The sequence below is a fragment of the Apus apus genome, chromosome 5, assembly GCF_020740795.1.
Source record: "Apus apus isolate bApuApu2 chromosome 5, bApuApu2.pri.cur, whole genome shotgun sequence".
Lineage (NCBI taxonomy): Eukaryota > Metazoa > Chordata > Aves > Apodiformes > Apodidae > Apus > Apus apus.
The window spans coordinates 54862405-54887457 of NC_067286.1; the positions used below are offsets into that span (position 1 = coordinate 54862405).

The 25053-nt window shown below is 48.7% G+C and overlaps 1 long non-coding RNA gene across 1 annotated transcript in view; it reads left to right on the forward strand.

The window, feature by feature from the left end:
• Positions 1-9935: 9935 nt before the first annotated feature.
• LOC127385948 (uncharacterized) overlaps positions 9936-25053 on the forward strand; it is a 38815-nt gene continuing 23697 nt past the window's right edge. The window contains exon 1 of the long non-coding RNA XR_007889781.1: positions 9936-10005. This is a non-coding gene — a long non-coding RNA (uncharacterized LOC127385948). The remainder of the gene's footprint in view (positions 10006-25053) is intronic.

Genomic DNA, 25053 nt, shown 5'->3' on the forward strand with positions numbered 1-25053 from the left:
TATCGCCACCCCCCCGGGCGGGCCGGGCGGTGAAGGTCGGTCAGGACCCGGGAACTGTCCAGCGGGCGCCGATTGGCGGCGGCCCCGGGCCCCCCGGTGCCCATTGGCTGCGCGGAGAGGCCGGGGCCCTGCGCCACCGCCTGCGTCAGCCCGGCCGAGCTCCGAGAAACTTGGCTGCCGGAGCGGAGTCCCGGCGGGGCGGGCGCTGCCGCGGGAGCAGCGGGTGCCGGGGACGTGGGGGGTCCCCGGGGCCATGGGGAGCTGGGGACATAGGGTCGGGGGTGCATGGGGTTCCGGGGATAAGGGAGGGTCCCCGGGCCGTGGGGACATAGGGTCGGGGGGTGCATGGGGTTCCCCGGGGGTAGGGGATCCCAGGGGCGTGAGGTCCCGGGAACGTGGTGTTCTGGGAGGATGGAGTCCAAGGAACGTGGGATCAAGGGCACATGGGGTTCTGGGGACAGGAGGTCCTGGGCGTATGGGGTCCAGGGGATATTGGGTCTTGGGGGTATGGAGTCCAGGGCACATTGGGTCAGGGTCATATGGGGTCTTGGAGGCAAGGGATCCCAGGGGCATAGGGTCCTGTGGGCACGGGATCCAGGGGATACGTGGTTCTGGGGGTATGGAGTCCAGGGCACATTGAGTCAGGGGCACGTAGGGTCCCAGAGGCATGGGTTTCTGGGGGCAAGGGGTCCCAAGCCTGTGGGATCCAGGAGCGTAGGGTTCTGGGGATATGGGGTCCTGGGGGTATGGAGTCCAGGGCACATGGGCTTAGGAGCACACAGGATCCAGGGGATATGGGATCAGGGGCACACAGGGTCCTGGCAGTATGTGGTGCAGAGAGCACAGACTCCCAGAGGCATTGGTCCTGAGTCTATGGGATCTGGGGCACAGAAGGACCTGGATACATGGGGTCCTGAGGGCATGGTGTCTGGCCACAGGGAGACCTGTGCACCGGGCTTTGCCACACCTGGGCTCCTGGGCAGAGGAGGCTGCAGACATGCAGTTCCCTGGGCACAGGGGGTCCTGGGCAGGCAGTGTCACACCCCCTCCCTGCCCTGACAGGGCCCAGCCTGGCCCATGGCAGTTTTCAGCTCAGGGGTGGTCCTGGCTGGAGCCTGGCACTGCTCTTCACTGCGGCTCCCACGTGTGTGCACACGTGCCTGCTGCGAAACTCGTGGCCCTCACTTGTCATCTGACAGTGACATTTGCCCACAGCCCTTCCTGCTGACAGGCACCCATCAGGCCTTGGCTACAGAGGAGCAGGGAGATGGTTGTGGTGTAGGGTGAGCCTGGCACTGCTGGCAGCCCTGTGCCAGGGACTCCCTCCCTTGGGCACCTGCAGTCCCTTGCCCCTAAAATGCCTGTGTACAGGTGCCAGCCATGCACTGATAAGGCAGGTGCTGCCATTACTGGGATCTGCTCTCTCTAATGACCTCCTTACTGACAGCAAATCCTGGTATCTGCTCCATCCTTATGCCCCTCTCCAATTGGGTTCAGACCATTTTCCTCTTTGGCACCATGTGTTAGTCCCCCAGCGTCTCCCCCTCTTCCAACCATGGCCCTCTCAATCAGGAGGGTGTGATCAGACTCTTCACATGCAGGCAATGCTGGTCACTGTCAGGTTCATGGCCAACAGCTCTGGTTTCTTCATCCTTGGAGTTCCCCAGCCTCTCCATCCCAGCGTGGGAGTGCAGCTTCTGCTGCTCACTGCTGGAACAGGCAACACTCTCTGCATGTCCCAGCACGGCGTGCATGGACACACACGGGGGGGCTGCCAGGCATCTGCTGAAATGCCCTGCTGCCCTGCAGCCCTCTCTGCAAAGCTGCTTGGGGCAGCAGGGAGGGAGCCCACACCATGCTGTCAACCCTCCTCTTGACTCCAGTGAGTATGATGCTGGCAAGGAACAACTGCTTCCTTTGTCATGCCTCTTCTGAACCATCATTCAGCTGGGGAAACAATGCTTAAATTGTGCTAGGTTTGCTTTGTGAGGCACTTCATGTGCCTCACACCAAAACCCAAGGGCCCATGGGAGGAAATGCAGGCAGGTGGGCCAGCTGGGCAGGAGCTGCACGCTTCTGTCACACTCAGAAATGCCCAGTGACCACATCTGAGGGAAGAGAAATCAGGATAACGTGCCCTGAGCTGCGTTGCTGGAGAGAATTACACCCGGCCTTTGTCAGTGCAATCGGTCACCTGAGGATTCCTGTGGATCCACTGCAGGTCCTGGCATCTCAGGTGCCAGCTGCAACACAGAAAATCCTCTTCTATTGCTCATGTCCAATTCCAGATGAAAGTTCACTCAAGGCAGCTGCTTCTGCCACTCCCTGCTATGGTTGGGGCACTCGCCTGTCAGTGGCATCCCATTACTGCAGGCACAGGGTAACTTGTACCAAAGGGCAGGATCAGAAGGAATTGTTTAAAAATAACTTAATTCTATAGCCCTTCCTTTGTGTCCAGTGTGGCCTCACCTGCCTGTGCCTCACTGCCCATCACTGTGGCAGTGGTACCTGCCACATCTGTGTGCTGCCTGCTCTGGGAGATGGCCCTGCCCCACCACAAACCCCAAATCCTTTCCTGGACGGGACATTGCCATCGGTTTGGATGTCCAGCATGGTGACAAGGCAGGCTGTCCAGCCCTTTCTACTTACCCTCCACACATGCCTGGGTAAGCCAAGTGGTGTTGGAGCCCCCAGGTAGGGGCTTAGTGTAGTCACAAAGCCAAACAGGCCTCTGTATGGGAAATTAATGTCTCTGGTGTGGAAGTGGGACTGTTTTTCTTAAGCCAAGCTCTCCTGTGGAGGTGGGGGAATCAGCTACAGCTGTAGGGTGCTTCAGACCCCAGCAAATAGGCCAGAGCGTGCTGAGTGCTCGTGGTCTCACAGCTGGTGGGTAACCCAGAGGCTGGCCCCTGTTTGCAAAAACGTGTTTGTCACATACATTTGAACCAAGACCCTGCCCACAGGAAAGGCAGCCTGTTTGTGGGCTGCACTGGAGTTTTACAGTATACAAAAGTATTATGTTTGCCCCCAAAATTGTTTACAGTGTGCCCAGCACTACTGACACAGCACAATAGCCCAGAAAGTTTTGAATGTTGTGATACATATTTTATGTGCGGACCCACAGATGTGCCTTGTTTGTTTGTGAGTAGTCCAGCCTGGGTTTAATCAGTTTGAATTAAGTAACTGATCTGATTACTGATCCGACTATGAGAGGGCTTATCACAGGTTCCTTGGCACATGATGAAGATTACTCTGTTGGTGCGACCATGTCCAAGTAATGTGACGTGTCTTCTCAGAGCTATTTTTTTTTTCACCCTTCTCCAGGATGTTGATCCTTTGGTTTCTCCAGCCATTGACCAATGAAAACCGACTTAACACCATTGAAACCCAGCCATGTTATGGGACAAAGGGAAAAGCTCTGCCAGTTTTGTTGCAGATGTCATTTGTTTCCAGAGGTTTTCATTGAATTGAGGGCAGGATCATATTGACTTAATGGACATGACTGTGGGTGTAATTAAAAGCAGTAAGAAAATAGGCAGTATCAGTGAGCACACTGAACATGTTTAGTGTTTAGTGCTGGTTTTGAGCATGAGGTGTAAGTGGGTAAGGAGTACATCCCTCATTTTTTAAAAGGGCTGAAAAATCTGGGGTTTACTCCAGTCCTTGCAAGGATTTTGTGTATGGGTTTGACCCTGAACATTTACCAGTCTCCTCTCTCAAAAGCAGGCTCAGTACCAAAGGTCAGTGGAGTTCAGAAAACAGCCCCAGACCCATGGTGGGCTGGAGCAGCAGAGCTGCTGCTTTGCTTCAAGCCTCTGGCTCTGAGGTCTTTGTCAACAAGATGGATAGAAACACCTAATGTCCCACTCAGCTAAAATTAAACCTCTTCAAAGAGAAGTAATGAGTGAGGAGAGTCAGGGGTTGCAGTAGGGATGCTGGGCTGGGATACACATGCTGCCTGTCCCCCTGCCACTGCGGGTACATCATTGCTCTCCAATTTCACTGCATCACCAGCATTTCATCTGCAGAAGGGGTGCAGGGACACTGCTGCGACCCTCCTGTATTAGCCCGAGCGCTCTTTAGGTCAGGGATAATTCACAAGTATATTGGTTTGGTCCTTGGGGCCCTGAGCTGCTGGCAGTAACTTGATGGGACTTGTTCTCCTTTGGTGAGTACATGCTAGGCAAAGAGGCTGATGGCAGCCCCAGGCACCTCTGGTTGGCTGTGATGAATAGTAACTGTTGCTGACACCTCGTGGAAGCACTTAGGCACACATTTTCTCTACAAACCTTTCTGTTTCGTTTCCTCTGCTGTTGCTGGTTCCCTGCTTGGGGAGCTCACTCGTTATTTTTGTCATTTCCGGAGCACCCAGCCAGGGAGGAGGCAGGGTCCTTGGCTGCCTGCAGGACCAGGATGGGAGGACAGCTGTGGAAAACTGTCCAGGGATTGTCCTTTCCCTTCCGAAGAAGGAGGAGGGCACATCTCCTGCCTGCCTAGTGGTGAGAGCAATGCACCATGGATGTCTGGTGCACGTCAGATGTGGAGAGGAAAGCACCCCCCTCCTGTCCCCACCTCTGAGTCTGTAATACCCATTGCTCACACGCTTTTTCCATCTCCGTTTTTCGGGGGGAGGGGGGGTGTGCATATTGGCAAGCAGCTGTTGCAAATCACTCTGATCTTTCATTCCAGAACCTCCAATTGCTTTGGAAAAAAGACACGGAAGTTTTCCTGGGAAGCAGGAAAATACTTTCATTTGAGAAACAAGACCTCTGAAGACACCACAGGGAGCCGGTGGCGATCTGGGAGGGGGTCTTGCTCCTGGTTCCATTGCTGAAACCATCAGACAACATCACTAGGTCCAGGGGAGGAGTCGCGGCCTTGAACCCTGTTCTTACCACTCACCCCCACACTGTCTCTTTCAGGATCCACTTCTTCTTCCTCCTTTTTACTACAGATACTCTCTACTTGCCTGACTTTGTATGAATCATCATTTCATATCAAGCCTGAACTTGCCATAACCCTGGCTGGTTTGCTTTCTCTGCTGAGTTACAGGATCAGCTCCATCCTGACCCACAGCATGAAAGAAAATCTGCTTTGGAAACAGCAGAGCAAACAAGCCTTCTCTTGTTACTCTTGTTTCCTGGCTGCTGCTGAGCCAATGTGACACCCTTCCAAAACCCTGTATCCCAAATGACGCTTGGGAGCCCAAGTGAAGCTCAGAAACTCTTCATTTTGGAAAGGAAATCTCTCCACTGGCTCTGGAGGAAGTAACTACTTAGTGTGAGGGTTGACCACTGTCAAATGTCAGTCCTGGCTGATGGGAGACTGAATAAATGGTTCAACTGGTGTCACAGATCTGCTGAGGCTGTCAGTGTCCACTGATGGGATAACACAATTTTTAAGGCTTTGAGGCTTATTTTAAATTCTGGTTCCCTGACAGAGAAGAGTGTTCTGGCAGAAGTGAGATGGGCAACGTGGTGATATAGCCCTTCAGCTGTAGCTGTCTCACAGGACCTGAGGGATGGTCACAAGCTATGGTCAGTCTCCTCTTTATTTTAACTCATTTCACAGGCCACCCCTCCTTTCACTGGCCACCCCTCATTAAGCCTTGATTTTGGCATCTGTAATAAATGAGCCACGTTCATTCTTTCTGAAGCCTTGAGAAACTCCCAGAGCTGCAGCAGAGATTAAATTTGATCCAGTATGTTACAGGAGGAAGCTGAAAAATGTACTCATCCCTTAAAAGGTGAAAAGGGAGTAGGCACATTTTGGGGAGCCTTTCTGTTTCATAAACAAGCAGATGAGAGGGGTCAGAGAGCTGGCGCCTGTGGATCATTTTGGCCTTCAGCTTAATGTTGGTTGTTAAAAATATTATCCCAGATGTATTAATACGACCAGACTGGATTGCATCTGAGCTGAACATTGTGAGCCTAAGGCAGGACATAAATATAGAAGCCAAACAGCCTGACATAAGAGTCATCTGTCCTCTTCTACACAAGAAGTGAAGGGGAAAGAGAGGGAACTTACTCTGTTGGAATTTTTAGATGCTTTCAGGCATTACCCTGAGCATCAGGAAGGGCCTGCCCGGGGGTCCTGGGGCACAGGGCACCCCACATATCTCTCACTAAGCCTTTAGCATGCTGTGCCACAGGACTGCATGCTCAGCACATTTTTAACCTGGGGTTAGCTTTGCCTAGACAAGGTCTGCAATCGGGAATGACTATTTGTTTGATATGTTTGCCTAAAAGGATTACCCTTATCATAATGACACAGCAACCTGGCCTTGGCAGAGCAAACCCCAAGGGCTCGAGGGGTTAAACCTTTGCCTGCCTTGTCCCAGACGTGCATAGTGTAGCTTGTCCCTGTTACCATGAAGTATCCAGCTGGTGCTTCAGTTGGCATTCAGTGCTCTGCTTTTGAGAGTCCCGTGCCATGTACCATTGGCTGCTGACATCACACTTGGCAGTTCTGTCTCCACACCTGAAAAAAAAATCAATAATATTCAAAGGTTAGAAAAATGATGCAGTGTTTTACAATTAAAGAATGAGATGCTTTCCCCTTTGGAAAATGCTCTGAACAGATGTCTGATTCAATGTAGAGTGATTTTTTTGCCCTCTAATTCCCTAAGAGTAAGTAATAAAACATTGAGGTACTTGCTTTTTGCATTGTGTATCATGGACATGCCTAAAACCATTACAAAAGCATCTGTTTGTCTATAAAATTGTATCTGTGATTATTAAAAGACTGGCTTAAAAGTCTTGAGGAAGATGTAGGCTGAAAGCTCCATTTTCCTGCAGATAAGTAGGAAAAAGGCTTTGCTAAAGCAGAGCCTGACACTGATGAATATTGGTGCCCAGGCTTGTCCATCTCAGTTTCTGGCAGACTTAGGGGGTACCTCCTTGCTCCCTGGCAGCATCATTTTAACCTCAGCACTTCTCAGGCCAGCTGACATGAGCCTGGCCTCACCAGCTCCCTGGGAGCTATTTGGGGAAGCAGAACCTGCCACTTGCTATTTGCTGATTCCAAGTCAGATCCTCTATTTATAATGTGCTATAATTTGCTTTAATGAAATTTGTGGTCGCCCAGCCTGTAAGGCCCCAGGACTGCTGGTGCAGCAGCACCCTAGTGCCAGGGGACACTGCTGGGAACGCTGAGGTGGCTCTGCATAAAGCTGAGGGACGTGCAGGTACATAGGGTGAGCCCTATGTTCACAGGCTCCTGGTTTCTGGAGCAGGCTATACTTGTCAGGGCTGTGTAGATGCCTGTCTCTAGCTGAGGTCTGGGGGCATGGAGCCTCTGTGGAGCAAGGCAGAGAGACATCTTCCTGCTGCAGCAGCATCTCTGAGGAGCTATGCTGCAGGGAGTGTTTCTGTAACCATCCTTTTTTCCCCCAAGGCATTTATAGCTGGGATGTGAGCTGGGCTCTGGGACTCAGAAATTGCCTACTCAAACCATCAGGCCTAAACAATTAAAATTCACCTCTGATTACTGTATATTTAATTTTGGTGGCACATGCTGTTCAGAGTGAAACTGTCTGACCTTGTAGCTCTTCACAGGGCAAATCCCTCCGATCTAAGAAAATGCAAAACAGCCACCTCACTTTTATTCAGGAGCAGGTACATATAGTACAATGCTTACCCAAGGATGGTAGTTGTTCTGGTTTTGCTGGATAAATCCCTCTGCCATTTGAATCATAAGACGTGATAGATACATTGCCAAGCAGAAAGAGTTAACAAATAAATAAATAAATAAATAAAAATTGGCTAACGTTTTGCATGTCATTGATGACCTATTTTTATTCCCATTTGTTCGTTCCCTTTGCTCTTGGCTGCCACTAGGTCTGTTGAAATAACAAACAGGGGTGAGGAAAGAGGGCAGCTCTGTTATGAGCTTCCTCCAGTGGGAGCAGCTGCGGTACAGCAGTTAACTCTGACTGCAACTGCAGCCTGGCCAGGCAGTTCATCTGTCACACACGTCCCATAGGAAACCTTTCCCCCCCCCTCCAAAAAAGATTGGATTAACAGTCAAAAGCCTTTTTGCTCCAAAGTGGTGTTTGCAAAGAGTCTCTCTTTTCCTTTCTTTTCACAAAAAAAAATCGTCAGAAGTCTCCTAGCACTGCAGGGAGCTGCTCGGCTGCCAAGAAAACCTCCTGGGTCTGGTGAAGAGGCCCCCATAATATTTCCAGTTTTCCTGTAATTCTTTTCTAATGAAATTTTCAAATCCAAGTATAATCAGGAGGTCAGACTATAGTGAGTTCACAGTAGGGCTTTTCAGTTTGCTTTTTCTTTTTCTAAATCAGTAGTTATCCCCTGTGTGGAAGTGATAAGATAATTTTGTGCATGTAAATTACCTAAAATCAGGTGTCAATGCCTTTTGCCTGCAGGATTCAGCACTAGCATTGTTTTATGCAATTCTCCATTTGGAAGTATTGCAATCATCTGGAAATGACTGCAACTGCCTGATCAGATCAGTCCATTAGCATGTCTTTTTCATGGCAAAATAAGCAGCTGGAGGATTTGGGTGCAGCTCCCCTTGCTAGGATTTCCCTCTGCTCCTGCACATGCAATTTAGGGAAATGGCAGGGCTGTTGTTTCCAAGGTGTTGCCAGTATTTTGTGATGTCTCCAGCCCGGAAAAGAGAAATGCAAAAGTGCTAAAAAGATGAGGTAAGGTGATGGGGAGGTGAGATGCCTGACAAAAACAAGACGTATAAATAGTGAGGTTGGTATGAATAGTGAGGCTGAGAAACACCTGAGCCCAGCTGCCAAGCACGTTGGAAAGGCTGGCTTGCTCCTGTCACTGCCTGAGCTGTGTGGGGTGAGTACAGGGGTGCTGGTGGGCTGCTCCCCCTCAGATCTGCTCCCTGGATGTCTCCTGCAGTCTTGCTTGGATGCTGAGACCCAGCTGGGCTCACCAGGCTCACCATTGCCTTTTGTCTTAGCCATGGGTCTGTCCATGGTGGGGACAGAGCAGCAGCCACTGTTGACATGAACAATGTGTTTGGCACACACATGGAATTCTGGTTGCAGGGAGCTGCAAAGTGAGCCTGGGCCCAGTGTTGTGCTTCTTCAGATATTTTCCCAGAGCCCAGTGCTGCTGGGGCCAAGGAGCATGGCATGTCCCCATGCATGCCAGTGTGGTCCATTGCAGCCAGAGCTTGTCTGATGGGCTTTTGGGAGCCGACAATGCAGGTGCAAGTTTCACTTCAGCAAAATGGGAATTTTTACTAAATACAGTCAGAAGGCAGGTAACACAAGCAGAAGGAAAGTCTATGCATGGTGTGTTACATACATCTCCAGGAGCTGGAACTGTGGATCAATAATGAAAATTTCCAGTGTTTTACAGCTGATGCTAAGAAGTGTTTCAGGAGAATGACAAAACAATCAGGCTCCCCTCTTCACATCTCTGCTTTGTTGCTGCCAGACTTTACCCCAGCTCTTCTGCTCCCACACCAGGGAGGACAGAATAAGAAGTGCCTGTGCCCCAGTTTGCAGCCAGGTGTTTCAGCCTAAGCTGCTGAGGAAGGTGTGTCTGGGCTAATATATCAGTGTAGTGTGATGAAGGGATGTAGATCTTGGAGCAATGCCTGTGTTCAGGAGAGGTAATGCCCTTGGGCTGGGTTGGGCTGGACTGAGTTGGATTTGGTTTGTTTGTTTTTTAAAATGACATCAGCATTTGAGATCCCTTATACTTGTGACTGGGTTTAGACCGTAGGAAACATAAGGTTTCATATAAATTTGGCCTGGAAATCTTGCTGCTGTCTCTGAGGCACAAATGTTCCTGGTTACAGGCTGCTCTTGCAATTCATGTGTTCTGTGAAGCAGAAAGAAAAACATTTTGGCCAGGGTTCAAGCACCTTTCTCTGTTGTCCCGGTGATAACTGCCTGATAAGAATTCAAGGTCTTTTCTTGGTTATATAGAATAAAAGCAGCTTTTCTTAAGTTGCTGCATCTGTGGGCTCTCCGAGGGTGCTGGTCTGTTGTTCCCAGTGTCTGGGCTGTTCTTGGTGAGTATGATAAGGTTGTGCTGTGTGAGTTGCAGTTTGTCCAACATAAGAGGTGAGCTTCCTTCTTTCCAGTCTCCAGCATGCTGCAGTGGCTATGCCACAGTGAGCATGTGGGGTAAGCTGGATGTTCTCTCTGAGGGGCTAGGCCTTCATGGAAGGAGTGTGGCTGGTGGCACAGGCCCAGTGCAGCTGGTAGCCCACTGCAGTGACCCCAGGAAGCAAGCCAAGCATGGCTGCTGTTTTAGCACCTTCATTAGGTTTCAGAGTTGACAGCCTGGGGAGATGTAAAGGCAAGGCAAGTCTCTTGGTGCTGCTGCTACCAGTTTTGTCATCTGGGGACGATGGGACTGGTTCTCTGATGCTTGGTTTGTACTCTCAAAAACTAGGTGTCTGAGGGCAGGATTTTTTACAAGTGTAAGGATGTTGGTGTGGGGAGAAGTGAGGCCAGTTCAGAGCAGCAAGATGCAATGTTTGAGCCTGCTCTTGAGGCTGCAGTGAATTGAACCAGATGCCAGGAGCTGAACTCCTCAGGTCACTTGCAGTGGTGAGGATGGAGCTGCATTCACTTGGCTCTGCTGCTTTCCAGCTCCTGCTCTCATGGGGCTTCCCCAGATCCATCTGCCTGATGCTGTGGGTAACTTCCCAAAGCTGCAGCCTTAACTGCCTTTGTTTTTGCAAAGGCCTGTTAGTCATTTCCCACTTATAAACAAATATTTTAGAGGCACTGGAGAAGCTGAGCCACCAAGAGGACAAAACTCTGCTGGTTGAAGTAGCTCATTCATCAGTGAGTTGTCATGTGCAACACCTCAGCCACTGATGAACCCTCTGCTTCTTGTATGGGGGACAGAAAAATATGCTCCTTGCACAGGCCAGTCTTCCAGCCTCCAGTTTGACTTCCATTTAAAAAGTATTGTGGATGAGGTGGCTTTGTTCTGAGACACATATTATTTAAATAGATTTTTATTTTTATTCATTTAAAACTGTATTTTTCCTCTGTAGTTTGCAGAGTCCTGTGAGTCCATCTCACTGCTTTTCCACTGTTGAGCCCATGCTGTTTAGAGACCCTTCCTTCTTCCACACATCCAGAGGTCTCCCCAGTTTTCTCGGTGGGGACTTGTATTGGTCGGACAAGAGGCATCTGAGGCATGGTTGTCACTGCAGACTAAAGGCATAGAGTTCAAATCAGTCCTTGCAAAAGAAGGAATCTGCTCACCCATGTTTAACAGCTGTCTGGCTTTGGCTCTTTTCTAACCTTCATCTCCACCAGTGTGACCTGCCCGTGGGTGTGGGCTCACACACTCCTGCTAACCCGGGCAGGGCATCAGGCGCCCAGCACGAGGTTCCACCCTGACATCTTCCTTCAAAATCTGATGTGACTGAGGATGTGCACAGCTTGGGGGTGAATTGCTGCCAGGTCTCCTGAAGCCTTACTGAGCAGCACTGGAAACAGCGCTCTTGCAAATGATCAGCCAGCCCCTGCCTCAAAGAGCTCCTCAGAAGAAAATGTTTGTATGCTTACAGGGGAAATAGAGTCACCTAAAAAGTTCCACAGAGAAGGCCAAGTATTATGAAAACAGTAGGAAGTGTTTAAACCAAATTTTTAACAATATATTAGATTATTTAGTTGAGAGATTTATTCTTGTCTTGTTAAAAAAAAAAAGCGCCCAACTTAATTATTTACCTGAAGGCTGTATCACGAGGGGTGGAGTCTGCCAGCACGAGGCAGGCAGAGCAGAGAGCTGTGGGGCTCCGCTGGAGCTCCTGCTCTCACCTCTTGGCAGGTCCCACAGCCTCTGGCCCCGCTCTGCCCAGCCAGTCCCACACTGGCACAGCCAGCAGGGTGGCCCACAGCCAGCCTGGCAAACACAGCCAGGCTGCTGCTAGCCAGGCCAGGCTCCTGGGGCACTGGAGCCAAAACCAAAGTGCGTTTGGCTGCTGGGGACAGAGCTGCCATCAATATTTTATTTTCCCAGCTCAGCAGGATTTCATTCTGAGATGCCCATCAGTGGTGTGTGTTGCACTCTCCTGACTTGGCTCCCTGTCCTGAGTGCTGCCTGCAGCATCTTGGGTCTGGCCCTGAGGACACTCAGAGCAGCACCTTGGGACCTGGCTCAGCGTGTACCTTAGCTCCCACCAAAGCTGCTGGGTTCACTGCAAAGCTCAGCGTGAGCGAAGTGCCCTCTGAACTGGGACACGTCCTTCACTGCCCTCACTCTCTTATGGGAGCCTTTCAGGTTCCCTGTGGTTTACTGTACTTTGTTAGGAGCTAGAAAATAACATTTTCTGCTGGACTTCCCTCTCTGCAGTGACAGCCTGGCTCTGTGTCCATAAGGCAGACTGAGGTGTTCAATTTGGGTGTTGCCAGTGACATTGGTCAGACACAAATATCATGCAACTCCAGATAACTGAAATAATAGTATTAATAATAATAACAACAATAACAACAACCCCATCAGAATCTTTGTCTTTTTTAATTTAAAAAAAAAAAAATTCTATATCTATATTTGTAGGGATCATTTTCCTAAGATATCTAAAACTAGGAAAATCAGCAGCTTGCTGTAAGTAAATTGGTACCAGGGCACAAATCAGCAGGGCTCCTGCCACCGGAGCTTCCTCTTGGCCCTAGCTGGCTTGTTTGGTGGTTCCTGTTGCAACTTTGCTCTTTGGTGTTGTCCTTTCCTTGCTGCTGCGGCGAGTGTGTCAGCAGCCAAAGGTTACCCCCTGCAGTGCATCTAAAGCTACTGCAGGTATAACATGAGCTGGATTTCATACATTGGTGTGGATTTGATTTTATTTTATTCAAAAAAAAAAAGGCAGGAAAAAGCAGCTTCCTCTGCTAAAATCCAGAGTCAATTCTGCTGACTTCAGTGAACACAGATGGGGTCGTTAATGGCATGAAGGAATTGGCAATTATTGGCACTTTCCTTTTTCCCGCCCAACTGGGAGAGTTTTCCATGGATATGTGTTAGGCCAAGAATTGTGGTACAAAGACTAAACCCAGAGGTCAGCTCCAGATGCAGTTTTACCTCTTACCCATGACCAGGCACGAAAAAAAAAAGGGACTAGAAGTTTATGTGGTTCAAGGGACAACTGAGAAAATTCATGGGGAAGCATGCTGAGGGATTCTAAGGCTACCCTGCAGCCCAAGGACACAGCTAAGAATCAAACTGTTGGAGGCAGTGGGAGTTTTTTTTGGGAAGTGTTTTTGTTGATTCTCTGTTCTTGTAGCCCCCTCTCCTCTAGGCACACCTGAGAGCAGTGGACCTCCTTGTGATCCAGCCCTGCACCTCCTGTTCTTTCATGGGCATCTGTGCCAGTGCTTCCCAAAGCAGTTCTGTCTTGCCTTTGCTGCGGACTCTTCCCAAATTTAGGGATGTGCAACAGAATTTATTACACAGAGGTCCCAGCTGAAATCTTTCCAGCTTTACCTGGTTAGGTCCTTTTCTAAAGGAAAACTGAGTTCTTGAAGAATGTGCTGGCCTTGTGCATCACCTAGAACAACGTCTGTCCACCTTGTGTATCACTTCAAGGGCCTCTACCCCTGTATATTGACCTGCCCCATCTCAGGGATGCAAGTGGGCTTGGCCAGCAGTTGGCAGGGACTCATAAAGTGGTTGGGGCACTTTGTCTCCCTCTAACACACACACAGAGACCCCAGAGCTCTTAGCTGGCTGCTGGCACAGCCCTCGGTGTGGCACAACCTGTGTTTTCTCATGTGAAATTCAATAAACTCACTATTTTCAGGACCTTGGCATAATCAGGGCTTTCAATCTTCTCCTTCATTGCTTTCTAATGTACCCTCCTAACAATTAACTCTGTGTGTTGGGAGAATGCCAAATGCAGGGTAAAAGACTTTGGTTTTGTTTCCTGTAATTAAATGTCGTGCTTGCTGCTGTCTCTCCCACTTGACCGAGTGTCCGTGTATGGTCTGAAATGCTCTTCAGTGAATTAGCATAAGGTCTGTCAGGATTTGACCAATATCCTCCCTCCCACTGCATCTGTGCAGCTCACAAAGAGCAGTGTGGGCTGGCGGTGGGGGCCTGGAAATGGCCTGTTCCCCTGGGTCTTTCTAAGGGGGATGGGCTCAGGCTGGGGGGAGCACTGCGAGGCTGTGTGCCCACCCACCTCCCCTCACCCTCTGCCCAAAGCTGCCATGCCTGGAGATGGAGCTGTCAATGCTCCTCACAGCATCCTGGCTGCACCTGACTCACTCCCACAGGAAATTTCTTGGATGTCACAGGAAACAGCTTTCTGCTGCACTTCTGTAAAAATCACTTGCAAAACGTCTCCTCAGTCTCCATCTGTGCTGCAGGCTAATTGGGGCAGCCAGCTGATAAAAGTCCTTTTTGAAATTACATATAAAGACATATTGGAATCCCTGCAAGTGATGGCAAAAAATAGATGTGTGAGTTATGAGCTGGGAGGTGCAATAAGTATAACTTTCTACCAGTTAATGTTGAGCTGGAAGTGAGATGATAGCTGGGATCTTCAGCATAAGATGAGCAGCCTGCTTACCCCAGCTAGCGCCCTGTCCTGAGGAAGAGTTTGTCCCTGCTTGGAGCATTTCCCCAAAAACCATTCTTTGGAGTTAGTGCCCCTGTTGCCACACCTCCCAGGGGTGCTCTGTGCCACCCAACTCCAGACACAGGGTGCTCGAATGCCTGTGGGTGGTATGACACTACAAAGAGGCAGAATACTTCTGCTCAACTTTTTGGCACCGCCCCAGCTCCTGCTGGGAGTCTGTCCCTGCCTCCACTGCATCCTGCAGTGCCCAGCCCTGCTCTTCACCTTCCAAAATGTTCCTGGAGCTTTCTTCCCCCACTGTGCTCATTCATTTGCTTGATTCTTTCATTTTCATAATTCTTCAATTTTCACAGCTTCAGTTTCACTACTAAGTTCAGAAATAATCTTTCTAATACAGGAGGAGGGGTCATTCTAAGTTTGGAAGACCGAGTGGTGAGGGGAACAGACCTGGCAGATAAACCTGGGACGTGGCTGTAAGTCCCAAGCCCTCTTTGCCTGGAGGTACCTCCAGTCCCTGAGGACAGGAGACCTTGCTGGGTTGGATCTCTGACCACTGCTACTTCCTCACCTCCTCCCACGTCCCTCTCTCTGTCCTTTGGATAAACAGCTGCAAAAAGGGAGCCTTTGTTTCCAGCAGCGTGGGCCATGGCTCATGGTGGTACAGATAACCCTGCCTGCAAACAAGCAGAGGCTGCAGTAAAACACAATGAATTATTCACCAGCTGTTTCCTTTTCTTGCCATTCATTTTCTGTAAAACAAGGGGGCAGGAGTGGTGCCAGTGAGGTGTGTAATCAACCACACAGAAGGAGTTTGAGCTTTTGGCTTGCTGGGGACTCAGTCCCTCTTGGTCACAGGGACCTGTTTTGTGCAAATCTCTGTCTGACCTTTAATGGTGGTTGACTGTGGGTGACCCATGGATGTGTTTCCTTCACTTTCTGGATGCCTGCTAAATACCTGAAAATCTGATTTACAGAAGTGCCAGGTGCCTGCAGCTTTGACAGACTTTAGTAAGAGCAACGCCTTAGACATACAGAGAGAGTCATGGTGCCAAGCACCGTGATGACTTGGGCCATCAGGGAGCTTTCTGCTCTGGCCTCTGTAATTAATGGCTGTTCCCTGCCTGTCCTTTTCATGCCCCAGTCCCTAAGGTAAGGAGAGTGACAGCTCTTCTCTCCTTGGGCTGCAGGGAGAGTGGATGCTCTCACGTCAGTGGAACGCTGTGCTGCACTGGGGAGGTGCTCCAGAGAAAAGCCTGCAAGAAAAAAAAACAGGTCTCCACACCTGAGTCCAGTACTGAGAAAAAATCATGCTGAGATCAGACTGCTCAGTCTAGGGGATCCATATGTGTTTTTATTTCTGCCTTTGGCTGAAAACTGTTGTCAGCATTGCTGGTGTGTTCTTTCTTTCTTTCTTTCTTTCTTTCTTTCTTTCTTTCTTTCTTTCTTTCTTTCTTTCTTTCTTTCTTTCTTTCTTTCTTTCTTTCTTTCTTTCTTTCTTTCTTTCTTTCTTTCTTTCTTTCTTTCTTTCTTTCTTTCTTTCTTTCTTTCTTTCTTTCTTTCTTTCTTTCTTTCTTTCTTTCTTTCTTTCTTTCTTTCTTTCTTTCTTTCTTTCTTTCTTTCTTTCTTTCTTTCCTTTCTTCAACCTGGCTACTCAAACCTCTATGAAAAGTATTTCCATTTTTTTCTTTTATAACCTCTTATAAGTTCTCAGTTTTAGCCTCCACTCCCCAGAGCCCATAAAATAAATTGGTAGCAACACCATAAAGAACAAAATTCCAAAACATAGCCAGATCATATTCTGAGTGTCTTATTAAATGTTTATTTCAAAAAAAATCCTTCTCCCTACATAAATATGTGATCCCTTATAAATATGTAACTAAGTTTAAGCTATTTGAAACAACCTTATTGTAGAATTACCTTCTAGAAACAGAGCTTTACAATGGGGTGCCAGATGGACACTAAAGGACAAGAACAGAGCAGATGTGATATAACTTTTAAAATATATTCTGAAAAGTTTTGCCTGGAAAACTTCTTGGTTTCTAAAAAAAAAAAAAAAGGTAAATTAATTTTTTTTAGGTGTTTGACTTTATGTAATAAAAGTATCTTCCCCTGAGGTGTTCAGCACTCTGCCATACCCAGAAACCAAGCACTCAAACCAGGAATCGGGTGGCCACACCACCTTCCTCTTCAGCCTTTCACCTTCCAGCAGCAGGTGCCCCAGGCTGCTCTCTGCCAACACCTCCACCTTTACAGCAAGAGCAGAGACCTGAGGGAGGCTATTGGCAAAGGACAGTAGCCTCTTGTACTGCCTCATCGAATTACTTAACAGCTACCTCAGACCTGGAAAGCAAAGGCTTTTGTGCCTGCAGTTTCAAGGGAAGTTCATGGTGGGGGAGAATAGAGGAATGGACATAAAAACAAATGGACAAGCATACTGCATTTCTGTTCCTTGTGCTCAGTAGTGATGCATAGTGTGTTGAAAACTTGTCTGTGTGGCCAAGTCCTACCTGACCCTCTGGCTTCACTGGGTGTGGGTGGTGAGGAGTGCTTCCTAGCCTCCCAATTCACATGCTGTCAAGGTCTAGGCATGAAGTTGAGAGTGGTCCAGCCACTCCTCAGCCCCAGCCAGGTCCTATTCCAAGATAAGAAGAGCAAGGTTATTTTCTGGACCCTCCTCCATCATTGTCACTAGGATAGGAGCATCCTTCATTGGTGCCCTCCTGCTCCCAAGTGCACTTTTGTCATTAAAACAGATGGTGGTTCCAGGCTTTCCCTCATTCTATCTGGGAAGAAAGGAAAAGGGAGCCTGTTTCCCATGGGAAAGCAGGAACAGCTGAGCAAGTAAACAGAAAATCCAGAGCTGTTCTGGTTGTGTCTGGGCTCTGGCACTCATTCCCTCTGCAAGTGCCTTGGAGAGGGGTTAAAATGTTGCTGCTCCTTTGGTGGACACTGAGCTGGCTCCAAAGTGGAGCTGAACTCATCCTATTGATGATGAATGTAGGTGCACGATGACAATTTACCTGATTACATTCCCAGCAGTGGGTACAGCAAAGTGTTGCCAGTTGATGAGATCTCACACAGTCTCAGGGATGCTTTTAGATTTGTCTATTAATAACTCCCTATGTTTTCATTTCGGGGAACATAAATATGTATCCCCAAATGCTGCTGATTGTCACGGGCCTCAGCAGCTGGGAGTCGATGTATCAGGGACTGATTTTAATTCAGTTGTCCAACATATAAAGCTTTGGGATTCATCAGCGTGGCCAGAGCCCTCCTCATCTCACTCTATGCCAAAATCCTGGGTTTGTGCATTCCTTACAGTGACAGGCTGGGAACAAACTCAGGAGAAAAGCTGCAGGAGCTGGGCCAGTCCTGGAGCAGGCTGGCAAAACTTCAACTGATTTGAATGTGAATTACACCCATTTAGGCCAGGCATGGAATTTGCCCCTGGCGAGGGCTGGCTCTCTGAAGCTTTACTAAACCGGGTGATTTGTGCCCCAAAATGCTGCTTGTGAAAAAAGACCTGAGAAAAAGCAGATCCTGGTGCCAGCTGTGATTTTGCCTAAGAAAAATGTGAATAATATAAGCGATTCTTTTTTCTTGTGATCTAACTTAGATGTTAACTTGTATTAAAGATTGAAGTCGTTAATGAGTGCATACAGATGTGTGTGCATGGGATGCAAACATGTAAACTCCAACTCATGGATACACAATAAATACAGGCTGATTGTAGTGTGTTTTGTTTCTGGATTTAAACTTCCCCAGATTTAGTACTTTTGGAGCTGAGATTTTGTCACGCTGTACAGGGGCCTGCCAAGATGCCCAGTACAAATGTTGGATTTGATCTGTTTGCTGCCAGTCTCTTGGCTGATTTGGGATCTGGGCTTTGTGACATAGTCCTGTCTCTGACCCCCAAACTCTCTTTGGGCTCTGGACTATGTGAGTTGCTGTGTTTAGGGTACGTGGGTGTGTTGGCAAGGGCCCCCACACTGGAGATTGGTATTTCCACTTCCCCCAAAGGTCACTGTAGTGTCTTCTAGCTGTTGGGTGACTAGTGACAACAGTGACCCCACTAATGGGAACATGCCTCCATGTGAGTGTGTAAGACCAAATACAGAGTGATGTCTGTCAAGAAGATATTTGCAGGTGTCAAATTAGATCTGCTGAGACTAAATGTGCTTCTGCAGCTGTTGGGACCATGTCCCTGTGCTGCCTCTCCAAACTCTGGAAACATTAAAATTACCCAGGGCAAGCTGGGCCTCCCTGCCAGCTCAGCATGGATCTGCCATATTCAAATATCACCCTCTGCTCTTACCTGTTACAAATGCAGCTCTTCCTGGAATCAAAGAGAGCAACAGCATTGAAAATGACTTACCAGAGCTATGACTCTGCCCCCCCTGCTCGGGGCAGCACAGCCACCCCTGGGAGCAACAGGTCATGCTTGGCTCCAGAAGCAAGTGGCACTTCTGGGCACTCTCCAGACACTTTTTAAAGTCTTAATAATTTTAAGTCTCATGTTTGGGCTAATGTAAAGCAAATAGCTATTTAGGGAGTCTGTATTCTAGTCACTCACATGAAAATTACTTTAGGACAAAGAGCAGCAGCATTTGCAGTCTGCTGTGACACTCTGCAAGTATTACTTTGGTCTTGCTGCTGGGAGGACTTCCTGGAGAAAGGAATGGCGAGAAGAGAAACAACAAAAAGAAAGCAGAGAAGGAAACTGGAAAGCAAAGGTCCTGTCTCCCTAGGCCTGTTAGAACCAGCATCCTGTCTGGAGATGGTCTTCACCAGTGGTGGTGAAGTGACCTTGTCTAGAACTCTGTGCCTGAGCACAGAAAGGGAGAAAAGAAGAGTTTTGGCCCCAAACATGCAGAAATAGGAGGGTGAAATTATTCTTTCCTGCTGCAAAGCATGGTAGCCACCTGGCCTCATCTGGAGTCACCTGGGAGCTCGCTGCAAAAGTGTGGCCGTAGCGATCCAAGAGCTTACTGAGCTGGGGAGGGCCTGAAGTCAACTAATGTGGTGACAGCATATTTGTGTAGTGCAATCCTGTGTTAGTCTTTAAGATGCTAAATCAAGAGTGAAATCAAGATTTTTCTCACCACTGGATTTAGTTCAGCTTTTCCAAATGGGATAACACAGCACAGTGCCACAGTCATTGGAGTTATGGTATTTCATCCCATTTGATTTCCTAGTTTGTCTTGAATACCTGAGGACTTTCCATTAAAATAGTTTCATGTTCCACAGGCTGCTCAGACCTGGTTGTATTAACAAATCATGAATGCTGTTTCAGAGAGCCTCTCAGAAATGAGAGGGTGCCTCAAACCCAGGCTGCAAGGCTCTGGGCTACAGCACATCAGACTTCCTGTCCTAGTACCAGTTTTCCCCAGTGGGACTGAGGCTGTATGACAAAAGCTATAGGTGAGATTACTGCATGGCTGGGCCAAGAAACTCCATTGAAGAATCAATGCAAGTTGCAGGGCAGAATCTGCTCTCTGTGCTGAACTGGGTGGAGGTTTGGGTTTGGAGGCTGTTGGTACACCAGGTACCAGTGGGAGATGGTGTTTCCTAATGCTCAGTCCCCCTGTGCAAAGGCTGTCACAGGATGCATGACTCGTACTTAATGGGCCTTCTACTGTTTTTGTTAATGTTGCTGTCCCAAACTTAATGTTGCTGTCCCATATTGTTTGGGAAAGGGTCCTTGGGAGAGATCACACGGTGGACAGTCTACTCCCAGCCTCCTCTGCCACCACGGCAGGGCTGGAGGGAGGCCATTCCTGAGGGAGGGCAGCAGGACCTGCCTGACCTGACTTGGCCTGGGAGGCATCCTTTCCCTGAGGTACACATGCATTCGGATAACTTTTTTTTGGGAATTCTTTGCCACTGGGGAAATCCCCTTGGTTTCTGCCAGCTGGGTACAGGACAGCCTTGGCAACAAATGAGGGCTTCCCAGCCAGTTCCTTGGATGGGCTGGATGGAGGCATCCTGTGTGAAGTGTTGAGATATCAGATCTGTGGTTGTTTGGGTTTTTTTTTTCTGTGTCACAAATCTCATTTTACCTGCCCATTTCCTACCCACCAGCAGCTCAGGGAGCCAACTGTGTCTTACACTGAGCCCTTGCTTGAACCCACTGGTGTTTCCCCAGCTTTCAGTTGCAGATCTGAGTGTGCTGATGACTAACAGCTTCCAAGGGCACCACCATGCACGCTGTCCTCTCCACACTGAAGCAGAGAGGTATGAACAGAGAAAGAAATCAAGTAAGTGGCACCAACAACAGGGTCCGTCACAAACTGAATGAATCAGCAGGTATCATGTTTTCAGTTAGTGATGTTCAATAAACCAAATCTTCAGGGTTGAATTTTTCTTGTTCAGTTTCCATCGGGCACTCAAATCACACACACACTACTTCGCAAATATATATTTCTGCCTTGTATATAAAAACAGTGAGATTTATAGTTTTACCACAGCTGGTTCTTGTGATACTGCTCTGGTTTCAAATATTCAGAGACCCTTTTAGAGCCCCATGTCCTTATTCCTAGTATTAGAGTCAAAACTTAGCTTTTATTTTATTTTAAATGCTATTCCAGCTCTCAAATTCTGTCTTCTAATTTTGCCCTACAAAGGCTTAGGAAAATGAAGAAATTAAAAGACACTCTCAAATGCATTGGTTTTAGGATCACTTGTGATTTTAGCATTAGGTAATTTGAGGTTGGTGTTATCTTTAAGTGCTGGAATCACAGCTGATTATGTAAAAAATAGAGTATTCAAGATAAGGTCCTTTCTAAATAAATAGTACATAAGGAGCTGATCTATATTAAAACCTCTTGAATAAAACCTGTGACACTAAGAAAAACAGGTGGTGTGAGTGCAACCCAGCATGGTTTCTGTCTGGTTCTCCAGGATGCGGGGTGGGTGCAGACCCAGAACCAGGCCCAGTGCAGTTCACTTGCCTCTGACCCCTTGTACACCATCAATGCCCAGATACTCACAGAAACATCTTAGAAATTGTCCTCTCCAGGTGGGTGGTTAAAGTTTTCATTTAGACAGAAAAAACCCCTCAACATCTCCTACAGATTTATCTTCAGGTGATTGCTGTTAGCTATCCATGCTGGCTATAAAGGCCACCTAGAAGGTGGAGGGTCTGGACTGGAAATCCCAGAGAGGAGGTGTTGCCTTGGGGCATTGCTCTTTGCTGGTATGTTCAGGAGCAGTGTGGCATTCCTGGGATTTGGGCTGGAGGGAAGCTTGTTTTAAGCTTTCTGTTGGGGGCTGAGCAGTACCCACAGAGAACCTTACTCTGCCTTAGAAGCTGAAGGTGGACTCTGGCTTTGCTGGAGGGTTTAAGATGTGTGCTTGGGGCTAATGAGGCTTGTGTGTGTTTTGGAGGATGGAGAAGTGGAGCCTGTGCAATTTTCAAGGGTTGGAGAGCTATGTGGGCTGTAATGATGATGAGTTCAGTGTGGGCTGCTCCCTTGTAGAGGAAAATGTGCCTATCTAAACTATTTGGAGCTGGGACCCAAGGAGCAGGTGGGTCTTGTGGGAACAGCTTGCAGCATGAGGCTGAAGGAAGGCATATCTGCAGGTAGCTGGCCACAGGGAACATCTCCCAAAGGTCCCCCATGATAATCAGTCAGCGCTTTTGGGGTGTTGGTGATGCACACAGGAGCGGTGGTCACTGTGCTGGCTCCAAGTCTCCCTGGCCAGAGTAATTATCTCCCTCAGAAGTATTGTCTTGCTGCTTTGGATGTGCTGCTTTCAGGCCGAGTTATAGATGGGTCTGGCCCTTCCAACAGCAGCTGAACATTAACAGCTGAAGGCTTAACAGTAATATGCTTAGTGTAATACGATTTATTATTTCAAATGGCTGATTAGGAGCCCTGGGGACCAGAATCCTTCCTCTCACTGGGGCACCAGCAAGTGCCCTGGCACCAGTGGGTGAGGTCTCCCCTCCTTCAGCAGCTACCGGTGTCATACACCCAGGTCTCACATCCAGTTTGCTTTTAGGTGTAAAAAGACATTTTGTTCTCTTCCTTCTCCCCTTTGCTCCTGGTGCTGGTTGCATCAGGGACTCTTCTGACGTGGGTTTCTGCCCTTTGAGCTGGCTGGCCATTGCTGAATTGCTTCATCCTGGCTGGGAAACAGGCTATATGGGAAGGCACTTGTAATGTGGGGCTCTGGGGCACAGACCTTTGCATCCCAGCAGCTGTGCTCACACCTCGAGGGGTGCTACAAAGCACCTGGGCATGGCAAAACTAGCTTTACCTGTCATGATGCTGCATGAGATATGCTCCAGATGGGGAACAGGCTCAGAGCAAGGTGGGAAGGAAAATGTGTTTCTCAGCCTTCAAGTTCCCAGAAAAAACATAAATTTCACTTTGATGATGAAGTATGTTCTACTAAATATCTTCAACTATGTATTCATACTGTACCAGAGAGCCAGAGCAGGGGTTTAGAAGAGAACTGAATCTGAATATTAAACCAGCGATTCCCCAGAGGGAAATTTTCTCAACTTGTTTGGTTCTCCAAGGAGGTGGTATTCCCAAAGAACTAACTTTGTAACTAATGATCAGATGAAATAAGGCTCTATTGATGGTTTAGAAGACCTAGCTTGGCACGACTGGAACACAAATGGATTTTGTCATTAGTAATAAGGAAAAAAGTTTGAAACTTTTCCATCAAAAGTGCATTTTTTTTTCACTTCTAACTTTTCCTCTCAATCTGTGATGTTGGTAAAACATTATTATGCCCCTGCAACCTGTATTGAAGGGAAGACTCTACCTTGCTAGAGCATTTTCCTCTTATTTGAGGACCTTTTACAGAAGCTGAGGGAAGTTGTCATGATGTGAGCCAGAGACAGAAAAGTTGTCATATCTTGGAAACACAGGCAGCTACTTGTGGGAAAGCGGATGGCTAGGGGCTCACAGGAAGGCAACTGCTTGATTCCAAATTTAGATTCAATGTCCCAAATAGCATAAATCTGCTGAATTCCTTCTCTGTCTATTCAGGCCTCTTAAAAATCTTGCCCTTGGGATGCTTTTTTTTGGGACATTTGAAGATAAACTCTGTCCCCTTTTGGCACTAACAGAATGGCTGAGCAGATAAGGGATTATTTATTCTTTGTTATTAGCATGTGTTGGAAAATATACTAATTTTTCAACGTGCTCTGCCCTGGGCAGTGGAGGAGCACGCAGACCACAACAGCCTTGGGCTGCGGTGGGTGAAGGAGTTGGGGAGAGAGGGTTGTGGGAGGAGGCAGAGGGTGGTGCTGGGGGGAGGTTGGTGCTGTTCCTCCCATGGGTGGACTTTCCTGGGGAGGAGAAGGGCTCTGCCTGCCTTCCTGCTCCCTCAGCAGGAGTAGATGTGCGGGTGCAGCAGTATGGACCATCGGGTGCCTGCGATGGACCTGCCACGCACGTGGCTGTCCCCAGAGGGGCACTGTGTCCATCAAGCAACAACAGTGAAGGAGGAACCAGAAGGTCAAATGCTGCTGCCTTCTTTCAGCCCTTGTCAGTGGGGTGCAATGCCGTTCTGAAAAAGGAATAGGTCTTCTGGGCGGCCAGAGCACTGATGTTCAGTTCCCAACACAGCACGGGAGCTGTGAGAAGCAAGGAGATGCCTGGATCAGATGCGATGCAATGAGCCCGCTGGCAGGCCAGGGCAGGTCACAGCAACTGCTTCATTCCTAACCTCCCACCTTGGTTGAATCGTTTGTAGAATTATAGAATGTCTTGGGGTGGAAAGGACCTCTAAAGGTCATCTAGTCCAACTTCCCTACATACAATAACCAGGGGCATCTTACAGGCTGCTCAGAGCCCCATCAAGCCTGACAAGGATGGGGCTGCTACCACCTCTCCAGGCAACCTATTCCAGTGATCCACCACCCTCATTTTAAATAACCTTTTCCTGATGTCCAGCCTAAATCTACCTTTTTCCAGCTGAAAACCATTACCCCTTGTCCTATTGTTACATGCCCTTGTGAACGGGGCAAGCCTCCTTATAGGCCCCTTTCAGGTACTGGAAGGATGGGCCTTCCAAGCATTACCTTTCAGGTATTGCCTTCCCAAAAAGCATCTGCGTTTTAGAAGCTGGTAACTTGGCTGGAATTCCTCCCTCCTGAGAGGAGACCCATCTCTTGAAGGCAGCTCTTGCTGCTGGTGCTACACCACGCAGCAGCCCGTGGGTAGGGCCGGCTTCAGCCCTGGGTGCGAGGGGGAACCGGAGGGTGTGTAAACGGCGGGGGCCGGAGCGGCAGGGAGGGGAGGTCGCTGGGCTCGGCTGTTGCTCCTTGCACAGCCCGGGGGGCTTTGTTGCCCCCACGGCTGCTGCCCGCGGGGCCTGGTCTGCAGGGAGCGGCTCCTCAGGCAGGGGGGAGCCGCGCTGGGAGCTGCTCTGCCGGGTTGGGTTCGTTTGTGGGTTTGCGTTTTTTCCCCCCCCCTTTAGTTTCCTCAGTCGTCGTCACTGCCGGCTGGTGGCTTTTTGTAAACGCAGCTCCACTAGAGGGCAATGTCATCCGGCCTGGGAAAG